Genomic DNA, 19,517 nt, shown 5'->3' with positions numbered 1-19,517 from the left:
AAAAGTGAACTTTTTGGGTACCAAGGTTAACGCTATATCTGGCGCAAAACCAAAACAGCTCTTCACCCCAAGAGCATCATCCCCACAGTGAAACATGGTCATGAAGCAACATGCTGTGGCAATGTTTTTCGGCAGCAGGGACAGGGAAAATGGTCCAAGTCAAGGGGAAGATGTATGGTGCGAAATACAGGGATATTCTTGAACAAAACCTGTCTCAGTCTGTCAGTGATTTGAGATGGGAACGGAGATTCACCTGCCAATAAGACAATGACCCAAAGCATACTGCTAAACAACACTCAAGTGGATTAAAGGAAATCTGTCACCAGAAATAACACTGTAATCTGCAGATATGCGATTAATCTGCAAGTTAACAGCGTTATTAAGCTATCCGATGCCTGCAGGCAGTCGAATGTAGCAGGGAGAAAATGATCTTTATTCTCCCCACCAGAATTGGGTATTCAGTCATAGGGGTTGGGGCGGCGCCGGTTCAGTCACCGCTCTGAGTATACAGAGCAGCCACCGTAACCGCACCCACAGCACTGACTGACGCTGGCTCTACATTGGGCCTGGCTGTTAGTCAGGTGAAATGTGTAAATGTTTTGGAATGTCCCAATCAAAGCCCAGACCTTAATCCAACTGAGAATCTGTTGTCAGACTTGAAGACTGTTGCTCACCAGAGGAAACCATCTAACTTAAAGGAGCTGAAGCAGTTTTGCCTAGAAGAATGGGCAAAAATCCCTGTGGCGAGATGTAGAAAGCTCATAGAGACTTATCCAAAGCAGCGTGCAGCTGTAAGTAGGCTCTCAAAGTACTGACTTTAGGGGGTGAATAGCTATGTCACGACTCTGTTATCAGGTGTCCCAGGACCAGGGGCTCCTTCCCTATCCTTAACGCTAGGGCACCCTAGTGCACCCTGTTCCCCGGTTTACTTCTGATGGTGAAGACGCAGGGGCCACGTACCTTGCCTTAGCTCCTGAATCCACCCTCAGTCTGTACCCTTTCACCTCCCAGGGAAGAGGGGAGTAGTAGTGTACTGTTATACACCAACCAGACTAACAAAGTAATACAATGAAAAAATGCACACGGCACTCAAGGTTCCTGTGTGGTGCTCAAGTCGGGTTTCCAGCCCCTCAATCTAATACTCAAAAAACACTTGGCACTCAGAAGAAATATGTTGCAAGTTAATTATTCCATTTATTTGTGCATCCAGTTAGAAAATTTAAACGTTTTCGGTCCCTACATCAGACCTTCATCAGAAATTCCTTTTTTTTAACTGAAATACAGGTAGATAATACAACAAATGAATATCTATACACAGACAATCACAAAATACAAAATACATGGTGCACAACATGGGGGACAATAAATTTATAATGATACGTTTCCAGACCAAATCCATTGTGTGACAGACCGAGTGCATGCAACCGTGGCGGCTGGAGCAATTCCGGGTTGGTGGTCCGTGAGTTGTGAGTGCTTCCAATTATCCAGAGCTAGATAACAGGAGGTAAAAAGCTGTGCAGCTAAACGTGCAGATAAGGAAAGAACAAAAGGCACATAAGCAGAAGGTTATGCTATGAGTATAGAAGAAGAAGAGGTCAAAATTCCTAAGGGACACGGAGGACTACCTCCAGAACCGTGTCTATCAATGGCGTGGCACTCGCCAATTCACCCGACGACGCAGCTCCCAAAGTTCCTCAGGCTCCACCGACAGCCGGTCTGGCACATCATATTCCTCTACATCTCACTCTTTTTTAGGGAACGGTCAGAGCCGTCCAAAAGGAAAACGAGGCGGGGGGGCCAATGCCGCCGGGGACTTCAAAAATCAGATGACAACCAGGTCACAGGTAAGGACTTACCATTGGTGATCAACATCTCTTCCAGGAGCCTGGACACACACCAACTCTCCCTACTCCAAAAGGGTCTGTCGTTTTGTCCAATGTACAAATTTAACCCTTTCGAATTGAGTATGGACCTACAGAGGTTCTATCGGAACATCAGATTACGAGTCCATTTCTCTGAACAACCACCGGTACCAGAACCCCCACGTCGGGACCATTCCTCCCTACTTGTACTTCAAGAATTGGGATTACGATTGCCCAGTTCGTATATGCCTCCAAGGAACAGTCCTCCGGTGGAAACATTTGTTTCTCTGGTCGAAAGGGATATCCATCGGTTCTATCGAGAAGTGGAACAGGGGAAATTCCATTTTCAGACTAACTTGACACGGTCTGAGAAACTTTCTATTGAACTGTTAGCATCTGACAGATCTCTCTTGTTGAAACCAGCAGATAAAGGTGGGGCTACCGTGATTATGGACAAATCGGATTATCTGGAGGAAGTATTTAGACAGCTCAGTGATCAAGCGGTTTATAAAAAGATTTCTTACAATCCCCTAAACCGTATAGAAATGAAAATCAAACAGGTACTGGAGGTCCATCTTCAAGCAGGCACAATCGATAGTAAAATGAGGGATTTTCTTACTAAAATAGATCTCATCACCCCCATTTTCTATATATTACCCAAGATACACAAGAGATTGACCAAACCACCAGGTCGACCTATTGTGTCCTTAACAGATTCAGTCCTGTCACCACTGGCCATCGTGTTAGAGAAAATTCTCACACCCTTGATTAAGACTACACAGTCCTTCCTACTAGATACCAATGACTTCATCAACATAATCAAATCCATAGGCCCTTTATCCCAAACATGCCTTTTGATCACCTGGGACGTGAATAGTTTATATACGTCCATAACCCATGAGAAGGGACTACAGGCCACAGATAGGCTTCTAAGTGAAGCCGGAGTGGACACTAAAATACGTCACTTTTGCACTGACCTTTTAGATCTTGTCTTAAAGGAGAATTATTTCATGTTCCAGGACTCCTTTTATGTTCAACAACAGGGTACAGCCATGGGCTCTAACGTTGCGCCTCCTTTTGCAGTAGCCTACATGGCAGCCTTCGAAACAGACTTCGTGTTCCCTCACCCTTTGTTCATCAATCACTGCAAAATCTGGCGGAGATACATTGATGACATTTTTTGCATATGGGAGGGACCGATAGAATCACTGGTGGCATTTGACAACCACATAAACAACATATGGCCAGAACTAAAATTCACCATACAACATGATACCAAGCGTATCAGTTTCCTGGATACTTTGGTTTATAAGGAGAGGGATGGTTCTCTTGCCATTGATTTATATACCAAACCCACGGACCGCAATGGCCTACTCCATTTCAGTAGCTGTCACCCTCCCTCAACAAAAAAATCCATCCCCAAATCCCAATTTCAAAGGGTGGAACGGATTGTCTCTAATGATAGTCTAAAGGAGGCTAGATTAAAAGAGATGGAGCGAAAATTCTCAAATAGAGGCTACCCACAGGGGATACTCTCCCAGGCCAGATCAAACATATCACAGAGGAGGCCAAATTCTGGTACCAAAAGAATCCCTTTTGTCACAACTTTCCACCCTTTTTCAGGCTTGGTACAATCCACCATTAGGAGACATTGGAATATTTTGTCAAAAAGTTACCCACTAATTCCTGAGTTCAAATCTCCATTTCTTTCGTGTTTCAGACGCGCAAAGAATCTAAAAGATAGATTGATTAAAGCTGACATAGGTCCAGAGACAACCGTGGCCAGACAAACGTTCCTCCAAACACAAAGAAAGGGTACTTCCCATGTCTCAATTGTCTACAGTGTAGCAATGTCCAAAAGGGCCCCTCAGTTTTCCATCCCCAAACGGGCAAAGCCCTACCCATCAAAGGCTTTTACACCTGCGAATCCACATACGTCATTTATGTCATCAAATGCCCCTGCGGCCTGGCGTATGTGGGGGAAACCACGCAAGCCATTCGGGACAGAGTGTCCCAGCATAAATCTACCATCCGGTGTAAAAAAATGCATCTACCACTCCCCCACCATTTTAATGAAAAAAATCATAATATTTCCCAACTCCGATTTCAGGTTCTAGAGCAGATAGATCCCCAGAGAAGAGGTCAGAATCGCGTAAAAACACTCAAAAGAAGGGAAGCGTTCTGGATCTTTACTTTACAGACCCTAGAGCCCAAGGGACTTAACAGGGAGTTAGAAGTAGCAGCATTCCTGTAATTATTTATATGCATACAATTCCTTATGATGGCGATACGTGTACATAGTTATTTTATCAATTTGTCTAATTTTATTATGTCTTTTCCTTTTTCCTAGAATCGATAGTTTCACGGCACACACGTGGCACCAGCGGTCACATATGGCACCATATATGGTAGAGTATACAAGCACCCATAGGGAGATGGCACTACATAGGCATCTTTATTCTGTCTTGTTTACCCCTGATCTCATATTCATTCATGTTTGCTCTCATATTGACTATGCTCGCTACCTCTGCTCCTTCCTGTACGGCATACATCGCCCCGGCAACCACAGCATACACCCCTGGCCCTAACGCATGCGCGGTCTAACATATCCTTTTTCCACTGCAGGACCCGCTGCTGTTTTTTCACCTTCAGACGCGCGCATGCGCAGTTAGACACACCGCGGTCATATGACGCGGCGGGTCACATGACCCGATCACACAGGGCTCTTAAACCCGGAAGTACCGCCATTACACAGCGGTCCCCGGGATCTCCTGTCTACATGCCATACAACCGGCGCTGCAAGGTAACATCTGACCCACTAAAGGCAACGCTTCCTTCTGCGGATGCCTCTACATGCTATTTAAGTTTTTTTTCCCCTTGTACCTCCCTCCAGCGCTACCCATAGTGGCAGTTTGGCGCCTTCACTCAGGACCACTTCTTCAGGCATAGTGAGGCAACCGGGTAACTATTCTTTATCATTACCCACATGGTTTTGGTGTATTTGTAACGGGGGTAACATATAGTACTTTCCTTATCTCTTAGGCTATCAGCCTCTCGGCCTTTATCCCTAGTCACCCAGCTCTGGCCTGCATAGGCTTTGATATACCCTTCCATACTTTTTCGTCCAGGTAACGTTTTTCCATTATTGTTTTCAGGACCTCCGTACACCGGTTCATCTCATTTCACCGCCTAGCATCCAGTTATTCACCACAATTAGGGATGCCGCTTGGCTCCAAACATATCCACACACGGCCTTTTTACCTCCTGTTTTTCATATACTCCTCTTTTCTTTATTTTACCTGTCGCCAAATGTGCCTAGACCACCAGCTCATTGTCTGGGATAAACGGGTCACGCATAGCATTCACACAACGATTAGTGCTCCGGACAGCCTGGCTACCAGTTTCTGTGTTAATTAACATATGTTGTCACAATTGCTTTGTAGGCTGACACTAGTCCGTTATAGAGCACAGCACTCCTTGCAAGCACCCGGATTAATCCTTCTCGTAGTATCCTTTGGGGTAGTATCCTTTGGGGCAATATGGACCTCTACCATAATTGTGATCATATGACAGAACTCTACCATAATCATGGTCCTATGACAGGACTTACTATACTCATAGCATAACCTTCTGCTTATGTGCCTTTTGTTCTTTCCTTATCTGCACGTTTAGCTGCACAGCTTTTTACCTCCTGTTATCTAGCTCTGGATAATTGGAAGCACTCACAACTCACGGACCACCAACCCGGAATTGCTCCAGCCGCCACGGTTGCATGCACTCGGTCTGTCACACAATGGATTTGGTCTGGAAACGTATCATTATAAATTTATTGTCCCCCATGTTGTGCACCATGTATTTTGTATTTTGTATTTTGTGATTGTCTGTGTATAGATATTCATTTGTTGTATTATCTACCTGTATTTCAGTTAAAAAAAAGGAATTTCTGATGAAGGTCTGATGTAGGGACCGAAAACGTTTAAATTTTTTAACTGGATGCACAAATAAATGGAATAATCAACTTGCAACATATTTCTTCTGAGTGCCAAGTGTTTTTTGAGTAACAAAGTAATACAAACAGGGGGAATGAATAAATACCATACAAACAAATAACCATACACATACACAAATTCCATGCACACAAATAACAGCGGGATGCATCGGGAAGTGGAGGATGGGGTTAAACCTAAGTAGGTGAAGAACGGGAATTATCACACACTCACAACCTAGCAACAGTCACAGATAAATCCAACAACCGCCTACTCTAATAACCACCAGCAACAACCTCCAGCCATGCAGCAAAAACAACTCTGACAATGAGTGCTAGCCAAGACCCAGATTATATAGGAGATATAGGAGATGGGAGTTTCTAACAGTGCACAGATGAGAGCCTAAATGCTCCAGGAGCTCTCAACCGAGCAGATTAACCCCTGCACTGCCAAAATAAATTTACACCATTTAATATGAAGGTGAAGTACTTCTAACCAGTGCAGGAGTAGGAAAAATGGGTCTTCTGGACCTTCTGTGTCGCGGTAAACCCGTGACATATGCACACTGAAGTTTTCAGTTATTTTATCCTATTTGTTGCTTCACATTAAAAAGAAAATCAAATGTTCACAGTTGTAGTCATGTTCTTCACATGAACTGGTGCCAACCCTAAAAAAACAGTGAAATTCCAAGTTGTGATTACATTTTAATCTTTACAGTCCACTAAATACATTAACATAAATGTGCCTTCCTTCGGGCATCTAATTCAGTTTAACAGCCAATTCTTACTACCAGCACTGCAGATAAAAAGGAAAAATCAAGTAGCTATAAGAAGATAAAAGGCTTTGCAAACCACTGAAATTGGGATTGACATCCATATAATGCATTATTTATGCCTTGAAGTTCTGAATAAATTGTCCCAAAAAGCTATCCCCTATTATTGTGGGTTTTTTCTCATCCATTGTAATGCTGCAGTAGCACCGTACGCAGTGAAGAGGCAGTGACCTACAAAATTCAAACACAAAAGTCTCTATAATGTGTTACTTCACACATAAAGGTGCATAGCATTTTATAGTACACATCATCAAAGTTCAATACACACAGTTACATCTTGTCTCAGTGCCCGTTTCATAGCACTACACATCATATGGCTTTTAGATTGCAGTCCCTAAACATGCTGCACTTCTCCTTGTCCAGTATCTGTGGGGCGACCGCACACCATATTACAGTCTCCAAACACAGCTTCACATGTTGCAGACACTACACATGCCAGTCCTCCTCTAACTAGTTCCCGTGGGGGTCCTGCACCGCTGTATCACAGACTCTGTACTCACACACCTGTACACAGCCCAGGATATCTTCTGGATAGCAGCCGGGCACCACTTGGTGGCAATCGTTACACATGCCAGTCCTCTTTCGGGCACAGGACATCCACCTCCGATACAACTCCGGGCACAGGATTGTCCACATCTGACTCTTTTGGGCACAGGACATCCACCTCCAGCACAGGACTTTCCACATCCGAGACCAGTTACCATACACGACTTGCATCGCTGTGTACGCTGCGGGTGCCAGGCTATTCAGCTGCCATAGCTGCTGACTTCGCTGGCCTGTGCTGCTTCATACACACATGGAAAACCTGGACTAGAAATCCGTTACTGCCATGCACACCTATGGACTTCATCCATCTTCATGCACAACCTGGGGAGAACAAACAGTGACCCCTACCTGTGACACGAGTCACTGCCTCACATATCCGTCCCCCCTGTTCATACCTGTGGGGTTGAACACTTGTTACCCCGTATGGGCACGAGACAGAGAATCCTTATGACCCTGTGACATCCCCGCCCAAAACAACATTTTCAGTCTCTCCTGCCAATACCTCTAGGCGGAGCTTATCGGGATTACACTCTGACCCTAATTTGGCGAATCCTATGGCAGGTATCTCAACATTTTCGGGTTCTATGCCCGACACAGCACATAAGTACATTCTCTGCTGCTTCCACTGCATCTCCTGCTGCTGCAGAACCTCTTGCTGCAACTGCAGCTCCTCCGCAACACAGACTTCATGGACCTGCCAATACACAGTAAATCTTCGTAACCCCACCGAGTTACTGCCAGAAGCCTTCAATCTTCATGGCCCCGATGAGCCACAGCAAGCTGTCTTGAAAAAATGTTTCCAGCAGATTTGCACAACGCGATGCAGCACGCTTTGGGGTATGCCTCAGTTCACACTGCCCGCATTCTTTCCACCATATGTAATGCTGCGGTGGCACTGTACACAGTGAAGAGGCAGTGACTAGTGTTGAGCGATACCGTCCGATAATTGAAAGTATCGGTATCGGATAGTATCGGCCGATACCCAAAAAGTATCGGATATCGCCGATATCGATACCCGATACCAATACAAGTCAATGGGACACTGTTATGACCCCAATGGCGAGGGTCTCAGAGATATCAGCAAGTCTGCGAAGTACAAAAATCCAGCTCATAGGGCAGTGGTAACTGGGTTGACCATATATCTACTCCTAACGCCAACACTAGAAGTAGCCGGGGAACATGCCTACGTTGGTCGCTAGATGTCTCGCGCCAGCCGGAGGACTAACTACCCCTAGAAGAGGAAAACAAAGACCTCTCTTGCCTCCAGAGAATAGACCCCAAAAGTTGGATACAAGCCCCCCACAAATAATAACGGTGAGGTAAGAGGAAATGACAAACACAGAGATGAACTAGGTTTAGCAAAGAGAGGCCCACTCACTAATAGCAGAATGTAGTAAGATAACTTATATGGTCAACAAAAACCCTACAAAAATCCACACTGGAGATTCAAGAACCCCCGAACCGTCTAACGGCCCGGGGGGAGAACTCCAGCCTCCCTAGAGCTTCCAGCAAGGATAGGATACAGATTATGTACAAGCTGGACAAAAATGCAAACAAAAACAATAGCAAAAAGCAAGAAAGCAGACTTAGCTTAATCAAGCAGGAACCAGGATCAGTAGACAAGAGCACTACAGATTAGCTCTGATATCAACGTTGCCAGGCATTGAACTGAAGGTCCAGGGAGCTAATATAGCAACACCCCTGACCTAACGACCCAGGTGAGCATACAAGGGATGATAGACATACCAGAGTAAAAACACTAGTAGCCACTAGAGGGAGCCAAAAGGTAAATTCACAACAGGACACCAAGTATCGGAAGGTATCCTGATGGTTCCCAGGGTCTGAAGGAGAGGAAACTCTCCTTCAGGCCCTGGGATCCATATTAATGTGTAAAATAAAAAATTAAAATAAAAAATATTGATATACTCACCCGTCCGGAGGGCCCTGCACCTTACCGCTGTTAACCGGCAGCCTGCTTTGCTTAAAATGAGCGCGTTCAGCACCTTCCATGACGTCACGGCTTCTGATTGGTCGCGTGCCCACGCTCATGTGACCGCCACGCGGCCAATTACAAGCCGCGACGTCATTCTCAGGTCCTAAATTCCTCGAATGAGGAGTTTAGGGCCTGAGAATGACGTCGCGGCTTGTGATTGGTCGCGTGGCGGTCACATGAGCGGCACGCGACCAATCAGAAGCCGTGATGTCATGGAAGGTGCTGAACGCGCTCATTTTAAGCAAAGCAGGCTGCCGGTTACTACCAGGGCGCGTCAGAGGGTGAGTATATCCCTATTTTTTATTTTAATTCTTTATTTTTTACATGGATATGGATCCCAGGGCCTGAAGGAGAGTTTCCTCTCCTTCAGACCCTGGGAACCATACACTGGGAACTTCCGATTCCGATTCCCGATACCACAAAAGTATCGGATCTCGGTATCGGAATTCCGATACCGCAAGTATCGGCCGATACCCGATACTTGCGGTATCGGAATGCTCAACACTAGCAGTGACCCATAAAGTTCAAATACAAAAGTCTATTTAATGTGTTACTTCACACATAAAGGTGCATAGCATTTTATAGTACACGTCATCAAAGTTCAAAACACACAGTTGCATCTCGTCCCAGTGCCCGTTTCACAGCACTACACATCATATGGCTTTTAGATTGCAGTCCCTAAACACGCCGGACCTCTCCTTGTCCAGTATCTGTGGGGTGACCGCACGACATATTACAGTCTCCAAACACAGCTTCACATGTTGCAGACACTACACATGCCAGTCCTCCTCTGACTAGTTCCTGTGGGTGTCCTGCATCGCTGTATTACAGTCTCTCTACTCACACAGCCATACACAGCCCAGGATATCCTCCGGATAGCAGCCGGGCACCATATCCACCTGTTTGCAATCATTACACATGCCAGTCCTCTTTCGGGCACAGGAAATCCACCTCGGTACACCTCAGGGCACAGGACTGTCCACATCCGACTCAGGCAGAGGGCATCCACCTCCAGCACCTCCGTGCACAGGACTATCCACATCCGAGATCAGTTACCATACACGACTTGCATTGCTGTATATGCTGTGGGTGCCAGGCTATTCAGCTGCCATAGCTGCTGGCTCCACTGGCCTTTGCTGCTTTACACACACAGCCAGCGCTCTGCAGGCCTCTGCTCTGCACAAAAGCACACACCAGACTGACACTGACGTTGCACCTGACACCTGACACACACATACCCCTTACTGCAGGGTTTTTATCAAACAAACCTGTGGTTTTCAGCCACATGGAAAACCCGGACCGGAAATCCATGACTGCCATGCACACCTATGGACTTCATCCATCTCCATGCACAACCTGGGGAGAACACACAGTGACCCCTACCTGTGACATGAGTCACTGCCTCACACCATCTAAAGGGATTTGACCTCTTAGCAATGCGGCTTATGTTGATTTTAAAGGGGTTGTCCACTACTAGGTCAACCCCTTCTTGACCCAAATGTTTTACCCCGATAAAATAAAAGTCTATACTCACCTCCCATGCTGGTGTCGTTCCAGCGGTGTCGGCACTCGCGGTCCCGGGGCTCTCGTGTGGTGTTGCCACATGTGAGCCTGGTGCCCAATCAGCGCTTGCCTCACTGTCCCAGCCTTCGAACGCATTGAACATGTAGAAAAAGTCAGAGATAAGCTGCAGCCCAGACTTTCCCTTCATGCTCAATTCATACGAAGGCAGAGACAGTGACGCCAATGCTGATTGGGCACCAGGCTCACATGCCACAACAAATGCACGATAGCCCCGGGACCATGAGTGCTTCACTGCTGACACCATTGCAAACAACTCCATCATGGAAGGTAAGTATAGGCTTTTTTATTTTAATTGGGGTCAAACATTTAGATCAAGAAGAGCTTGTCCTAGTAAAGTACAACCCCTTTAAGAATGCAGCATGATATTCTGTTTGTCCTGCTGCATATAGGATCCATAACACCTTATTCCTCATTGACATTGCTGTAGCAGATTTTATTTTAAAGTCAAACTGACAGCTGAGACATTCTGCCCGATTTACGAGGTAAGAGCGAAGCCACCGCTGATTTTCCGCTGGAATCACGTGATATTACAAAGGTCATGTGAGCCCTTGGAGAGCCAGTGCCAACAACACTGGAATGGCACTCACATTGGAGGTAAGTATAGCTGCAATTATTTTACTTGGGGGAAACAAACTGATTGAGAAGGGGTTGTCTGAGTAGTGGACAACCGTTACGTTTGTCAGAGACCACAGGCTCAAAATGGCTACTTTAGATAGACTTGGCACAAGACATTCCATTTGGCAGGTTCCAGAGAAGACCCGAATCCCTTTCACCCTTATACAGGGACCTGGTTTTACAGTTGGATCCAATGGACAGCTATCATGGAAGGACTGCCGTCCAGAGGCAGGAAAGGTCGCCAAGCAGGGTCAAAGTGTCAAGTCACATCAATGAAAAAATCAAGAGCCAAGCAGATAGTCAGAATTCAACCCAAGTCAGAATCAGGAGTTTGTGCCAAAATTGCATAGAATGAGAATAGTCAAAAAAGCAAGCCCAGGTCAAAAGTCAGGAATGTCCACTGGGAGAATAGCAGGGTAAGTTACAAAGAATCGAGTCAGAATATAACTGGTAGTGGACAGCAGAATTTCAGGATGTTAAATAGCTTGCCGTCCCACCCAAACCACACAGCAGTTACCTCCATGTCTCACAGTATGGATGGCACTACAAGTCCCAGAGAACACAAAACTATAACTGTCGCCCCACATCACCCGCAACGTGAGTGCGGCGCCACCTGACAGCAGAGGCAGAACAGGCAGGCACCGATACAGAAGTCACAACAACACCTTTTAGGCTATGTGCCCACGTTGCAGAATGTTTGCAGAATTTTCCTGATCAAAACCAGACTCCTTTCGCAGGAAATCTGTTTTCCGCGCTTTTCTCACGTTTTTTTTCCCGGAGCATCCCAATACAATTATATAGTGGCAAAATCGCTGAAATTCCGCAAAATTAATGAACATGCTGCATTTTTTTCCGCAATGCTTTTTTTTGCGGAAAGAAATGCAGCATGGGCACAACAATGCAGAATTCCATTAAAAATAATGGGATGCATTTAGTAAGCGTTTTTACAGTGAAAAATGTGGGAAAAAGCGCAATGTGCACATACCCTAAGGCCTGTTTCCCCAGCTTTTCTGACGCATACATCCACATGCATCTTGATTTAATATCTTTTACATTGTGGCGCAGGTACATGCGTTTGCATGCATTCACCTGCGTTTGCTTATGCATGCGTATTTTCGCGGTCTGCGGCTGGGTGCGACTAACGCACCATGTTGCAATTTTTGAGGTGTCAAATTTCGTACGCATGCGGACGCTTGCGGAAGGAGTGCGTATAAAAAAGCATTACAGTCTATGGGAGCGCATTGGACATGCGTACGATTGCGTTTGCGTTACATGCGTTTTTATGAGTAAACATGTCCAGGAACTGGTTTTAAGCCACCCCCCAAAGAAAGCTTTTAAAAGAGGGTATGGGCACTGGAAGTTCATTTCTCTCCAGACTCTGGAAGCGATACAAGACATTGCAGCATATTTTTTGGAAGACTGACTATCAAAATGTGAGTATACAAGCTATATGTCTGCCTGTCTGTTTTTCTCCCTGCAGTCTGTAATCATTTCTGTCTCTCTTGCAGCATTCCTCATCATGTCCTCCAGTGCAGAGCAGACCTCACAGAGTTGACAGGAGACTGAAGTGAGTACATTTGTTACTGATTGGTAAGTATTCACTTTCACTATTTACATGTAGCAAAATATTTATTTTTCTTTGCAGAACCATTCCAGTGCAGATGAGCAGGAGCAGCAGACTCAGGCCCAAGTTCCAGTGGCAAGACGGCGTGTAAGTATTCTTGACTGTTTTTGGTTATTCGTGATTGTTTTTTGTTATTCTTGACTATTTTTGGTTTAAGTGTTTTATCTTTACAACATTAATGTCTTTCTTTCATTTCTAGGTTCCACAACGGGAGGAAGAAGCCATTAACAATGACCTCCTCATTACACTTGTGCAGGAGCGAGTGGCGTTGTGGGACACCCGGGAGCAGCAGCACTCGGACGCTGTGGTGATTCGGCGGCTGTGGAGTGAGGTGGCTGAAGCACTGATGGATGACTGGGACAACGCCACGCCACGAGTCCGAAAGGAATTTTGTAAGTATTGCAATATAGTCTGATGCGGCAGTGTACCTGATGGCCGTGATCACACAACCGTGTGTGATGCGAGAAACTCCTGCGAGTTTCTCGCATCACACATGGTTGTGTGATCCAGGTCTCAAGTGCATTGTTTGACAATTTTTTTTTTCCCCTTTACAGTGAACAAAGTCAAAATCCGTTGGCGTTCGATGAAGGATCACTTCAATAAGGACCTGAGACAGGAGATCCAAGTTTGCAGTGGTGCTGCAGCAAGGATCGGGAAATACAAGTACCACCGGATGCTGGCTTTTCTGAGGCCTGTTCTTGCTCAGAGAACGTAAGTATTTTTTTATTTGTATTCCATTGTGTTGTATTCCCTAATCTAAATTTTTCTATTCCACAGGAGTTGGCGCTTTTACAATTGTTGATTTTTGGTAGTACTGTTTTACGTTTCTTTTCACAGAACCTGGAGCAGCACCCTCGAACCTGGATAGTCCCCTGGAGCGGTCGCTCATCGAACAGCCACGGACTAGCCCCAGCCATCCACCAGAGATGCAGCAAGTGGGCCGGCGTCACAAGCTGGAGAACAGGCAGCTGGTCCTTCAGGTGTTCACCTGTCCCAGTCCTCTGCCACTTTTTTGTGAGGGTCTTCCCACCAGTGGCAGAATGCCTCAAACAGGTCACTCATGTCTGAATTTATTCACTTGAGCTTGGTCTTTCAGAATGGCCTGAAGGCGCTGGGAGATAGACTGGAAAGTGGCCTGACCCATATTAACACACTTTTCCAGGATGTCAACCAATGCCGTGACCGTCTGGAAGCTGACCTCCAGAGACTGGCACACCATTTTTTTTAATAAGATAGAGCGGGGTATGTTGGAACTCCAGCTCAATGTGATGCAGGCCTGCAATGCTTCTTACATTCAGGCTATGCAGCAGACTCGATACTTCCACCAGCCACAGGTGGTATTTCCACCTGTGCCACCAATTACACACTTTACCACAATACTGAGTTCTGCTGCATACCACTGTATGGCCACCACCATGCCCAGTCCTGATGCACACCACTACACCGCCACCACCATGCCAGGTGCTGCTGAAAGCCACTGTCAGGATGCTGAACATTTTTTACCTTTTGTGCATTACTGCCCTTTTCCAAGATGGCATCTTTGGTCTCATGTGCACTGTGTCTTCCTGCTATAAAACTCCCCCCCAGCCTTCAGTCTGTGCTAGAGTATTCTGCCTTGCATCCAGCTCCTGACCTCTGATTACTCCCTGGCTATACACCTGCTCCTGTGAACCTGTGTGGTGATCCTGCTACCCTGCTCTGAGTTTCTGCTGCATACACAAGTTTCCAGTATCCTCCTTCATCTGTTGTTCGTGTTTACTTCCATCTGCATTTGCTGGACATGTAAGCTGTTTCTGCTTTGCAATAACCTGAGACTATTAACCAGGCCTCCCTGGTTGAGCTAAGATATGATTTGAACTGCCTAATAAGCATATCTATTTGTGCCTGGACTAAGACAAGGATTTATTCGTGTCAAGTATCCTCAAGAATAACGGTGCTTCATAGACTTTCTGCTTGATTGCATTTTCCTCTGAAGTTTCCTATAGACTGCTAAGCTGCGTTATTATTTGCACCAAGTGTTGTGGACTTGAGTTTCTCTCTGCACCTGTTTGAATCACCATGTGATAATATAGACTTTACCACTTATAAAACTGTGTCCTGAAGTTGTCTTGTTCCACGCAAAGAGTCTCCTGAGTTATCCCCTATAATTATTACAGGATACTCTAGCCTAAAAAAAAAAAGGAGACTGCTGGAACAATGACTGCAGAAAGCAAATTAGAGCAGGTGTTTTCCAAAATTAGATCACTGCAGAAAGATGTGGAAGGTCTGCAAAAGAAGTTAGGAAGCTTTGAACACAATCAACAAGTGTTTGGACAAACTTTGCAGGACTTGAGCAACCGCATGGCAGCCCAGGAAAACAAACTTGCTGGCATAGAGTCCCAGTATGGACGGGCTTTTCAGGACATAAGCACGCAAATAGCTGCACAAGTGACTTTACCCTCTGGGCATCCGCCACCAGCTGGCCAACCTAAGTTGCCCCCATTCAGATTTAATGGTGATCGCGACAAATTTCGTCGCTTTGTGAATCAACGTATGCTATATTTTGATGTGCACGCTGACCGTTTTCCTACTGATAGATCCAAAGTATTGTGTGTAATAATGCTACTGACCTCACGAGCGCTCGCCTGGGCGAATCCGATGATTGAGTCTCGTGACCCACGTTTAAATGACTTGGATGATTTCTTGGCCGCTATGGCATTAATGTTTGATGACCCTAATCGCCGTGCAACCGCTGAATCTGCTTTGTTGTCTTTACGCCAGGCTAAACGTTCTGTTATTGAGTATGCCACTGAATTCAGGAGATTGGCGGTAGATACCAATTGGGACAGTTATGCACAATTGCCTATTTTTAAAAGGGGTCTGTCTAGTATTGTAAAAGATGAACTAGCCCGCTCTGAGTCACCACAAGAGCTAGAGACATTTATACAGCATTGTGTGGACATAGACATTCGCCTTACTGAGCGTAGGCAGGAGAAATTTGCTGCATATAATCGTGTTTCTAACTTTTCCCTTCCTTCCAAAGAGCCTGCAGGTAAAACCTCTCGGGAGGTGGAGGAGGTGCCCATGCAAATTGATTCCGTTCAAAGGTGCGAGATCAATGAGCTCCAGGAGCATCGCCTTCGTGAAAGTCTATGTTTCTACTGCGGTCAGTCTGACCGCATCTTGATCAATTGTCCTAAGTGTCCTAGACGGCCTAACAAGATGCTATCAGCAATAGGGGAGTATGACAACTGTGATGATGAATCTGACATCTCTGAATGTAGCCTGCCTTTAAACGCTGTATTCCATTCACTTTCTATGACTTCACCCCCCAAGGAGCTGAAGGAAAAGAACTCTCACTGTTCTCTCCCTATTAAGATCCTGTGTTCAGGACAGTGGATTTCCAGTTCAGCTATGATTGACTCTGGTGCAGGTGGCAATTTCATGGATATTGCATTTGCCAAGGAACATGGTATTAAAATTCAGCAAAGAGCCTCTCCAATTACCATGGAAACAGTGGATGGGTCACCTTTAATCTCTGGGCCTGTGGATCAGGAGACCATACCCCTTGAAATTTTGTTGGAGCCTAATCATCAGGAGCAACTTTCTTTCTTGCTAATTTCTTCTCATTTTCCTGTGATTTTAGGCATTCCTTGGTTGCATTCTCAGTACCCAATTATCAACTGGGAGACCAAGGAGATTATCTTCCAAACAAGGAGCAACTCAGCGTTAACAGAAGCTGTCCCTGAGTCCACGGCTACAGAACCACATGTACAGGTATTTTCTTTACCTCCAGCTTATAAAGAGTTCTCTGACATCTGTGACAAGAATGCAGATCAGCTTCCTCCACACAGGCATTATGACTGACCCATTGAGCTGCTTCCCAGGGCAGCCATTCCTTTTGGTATCGTATACCCTTTGGCGGCACCTGAGCTTCAAGCCTTAAAAGAGTATATTGATGAAAATCTGGCCAAAGGCTTCATACGTCCTTCTTCCTCACCAGCAGGGGCACCTATCTTTTTTGTAAAGAAGAAGGATGGGACCCTGAGAACCTGTGTTGACTATCGAGAACTGAATAAGGTAACCGTACGAAACCGTTACCCTTTGCGTCTGATTCCCGAATTACTGGAAAGAGTCTGCCATGCTAAGGTGTTCTCTAAACTGGATCTTCGTGGGGCTTATAATTTGGTGCGTATTTGTCAAGGGGATGAGAGGAAGACAGCATTCAGATGCCGGTATGGACACTTTGAATCTCTTGTGATGCCCTTCGGGCTTTGTAACGCCCCTGCAACATTTCAACACCTTGCTAATGACATTTTCAGAGATTTGTTGGACCAGTTTGTAGTGATCTATTTGGACGATATACTAATCTTTTCTGACTCTCTACAGGAACATGAAGAACATGTCAAAACTGTTTTATGACATCTGAAAGAGAACCATCTGTATATTAAGCCGGAGAAATGCGAGTTCCATCATTCTGAGATACAGTTCTTAGGTTATATCATCTCTCCCCAGGGGCTGAACATGGAAGCTGGTAAGATTCAGGCTTTCCTTGAATGGCCGGTACCCAAGAACATTAAGGAGGTCCAACGTTTTATTGGTTTTGCAAATTTCTACAGACGCTTCATTCGAAATTTTTCTGATATTGTCCGTCCCATTACTTCCTTGACAAAGAAGGAAAAGCCCTTTAAGTGGTCATCACAGGCTCAAGAAGCTTTTGATCGGCTTAAGATCTGTTTCACATCAGCACCGCTGTTGATACACCCAGATCCAACACTTCCTTTCATTGTGGAGGTGGACGCTTCTGATAATGCTTTGGGGGCTATTCTCTCCCAAAGAACTGGAGAGAAGGGTCTGCTACATCCTTGTGCTTTCTTTTCCCATAGACTAACCTCAGCAGAGAAGAATTACGACGTGGGAGACAAGGAATTGCTGGCTATTATTGCGGCTTTCAAAGAATGGAGGCATCATCTGCAAGGAGCTGCACAACAGATCATAGTGCTAACTGACCATCGCAATCTAGAGTTCCTTAGATCCGCTAGATGTCTTTCTCCTCGTAAGGCTCACTGGAACTTATTTTTAAATCAATTTAACTTTGTTATCTCGTACCGTCCAGGTTCTCGTAATGGGAAGGCTGATGCTTTATCCCGAATCCATGCTGCGAATTCCGTACCTGGAGCCCCGTCCAGGACCATTCTATCTGATGCCAATTTCATCGGAGTTATCCACGATCAGGACTTGTGGAAGGAGTGCAGGAAGGCCTATGAAGGTGATGTATTTCTGGCCAACCCACCTGTAGATATTTATCTTGTCTTTAAGGGTGGCATGTGGTTCAGAGATCGACGTATCTACGTCCCGGAGGTCGTCCGTCTGCAGATCCTCAAGTTGGTACATGACTCCAAGTTGGCTGGTCACAGGGGGGTACAGAAGACACAAGAGTTCCTGAGCCGATTCGTCTGGTGGCCAACTTGCCTGAAGGATACCAAGGACTATGTTCTCTTTTGCGAGGTATGTGCCCATTACAAGACTCCTCATGTGGCACCTACGGGTCTTCTACAACCATTACCTGTTCCGTCCCGCCCTTGGGGATGTATATCAATGGACTTTGTTCCATGCACCGGCCTCCCCTCAGCTAAAGACACAGTGAACTTGGTTATACAGAATGTCTTCCGGTTGCACGGGGTTCCGGATGAGATCATCTCTGACCGTGGAGTACAGTTTACTTCAAGATTCTGGAAGGGGTTTTGCTCTGCACTCAATATTAATGTCTGTCTCTCTTCTGCTTACCATCCCCAGACAAATGGTCAGACTGAGCGTACCAACCAGACGCTGGAACAATATCTAAGATGTTATGTCAGCCATCTCCAGGATGATTGGTTGGAGTTGTTGCCGATAGCCGAATTTTCATATAATAATTCTCAGAGCGCCTCCACTAAATTTACACCTTTCTTTGCCAATCTGGGTTATCATCCGTGTATTTTACCTAGGTCTCCAATTAATTCTCCGGTTCCGGCAGTGGAGGAAAGGCTGACTGCGATGAGACAGAATCTGGAGGTTCTGAAGGAATCCCTGACCACAGCTCAAGAACGTTATAAGAGATCGGCTGATAGATTCCGTAAACCTGCAGCTATGTTCAAGGTAGGAGATTCCGTGTGGTTAGCAACTAAGAATCTGAAGTTAAACGTTCCTTCACAAAAACTTGGACAGAAATTCATTGGCCCTTTCAAGATCAACTGCATTGTGAGCTCTGTGGCCTGCCAGCTGAAGCTGACTAGGACTATGAAGGTACACCCAGTTTTTCATGTATCTTTACTAAAGCCTGTATCTCCTAATACCTTCCAGGGACATGTTGTGCCACCTCCGCAGCCTGTGGTGATTGATGGGCAAGAACAATTCGTGGTGGAGGAAATTATTGATTCCAGGATTCGCAGGAATCGGCTCCAATATCTGATAAGATGGCAGGGATATCCCCCTGAGGAAGACTCTTGGGAACCTG

At 45.6% G+C, this 19,517-nt stretch overlaps 1 long non-coding RNA gene across 1 annotated transcript; it reads left to right on the top strand.

Moving 5' to 3' along the window:
- Positions 1–4,210: 4,210 nt before the first annotated feature.
- On the top strand, positions 4,211–5,700 carry LOC143818310 (uncharacterized). The gene is made up of 3 exons (XR_013224450.1): positions 4,211–4,270; positions 5,306–5,369; positions 5,535–5,700. It is a non-coding gene; the product is annotated as an uncharacterized LOC143818310 (long non-coding RNA).
- The last annotated feature ends 13,817 nt before the right edge of the window (positions 5,701–19,517 follow it).

This window comes from Ranitomeya variabilis, chromosome 3 (genome assembly GCF_051348905.1).
Source record: "Ranitomeya variabilis isolate aRanVar5 chromosome 3, aRanVar5.hap1, whole genome shotgun sequence".
Lineage (NCBI taxonomy): Eukaryota > Metazoa > Chordata > Amphibia > Anura > Dendrobatidae > Ranitomeya > Ranitomeya variabilis.
The sequence above is the reverse complement of the archived record's forward strand: the minus strand, read 5'-3'. Positions and strand labels throughout refer to the sequence as shown.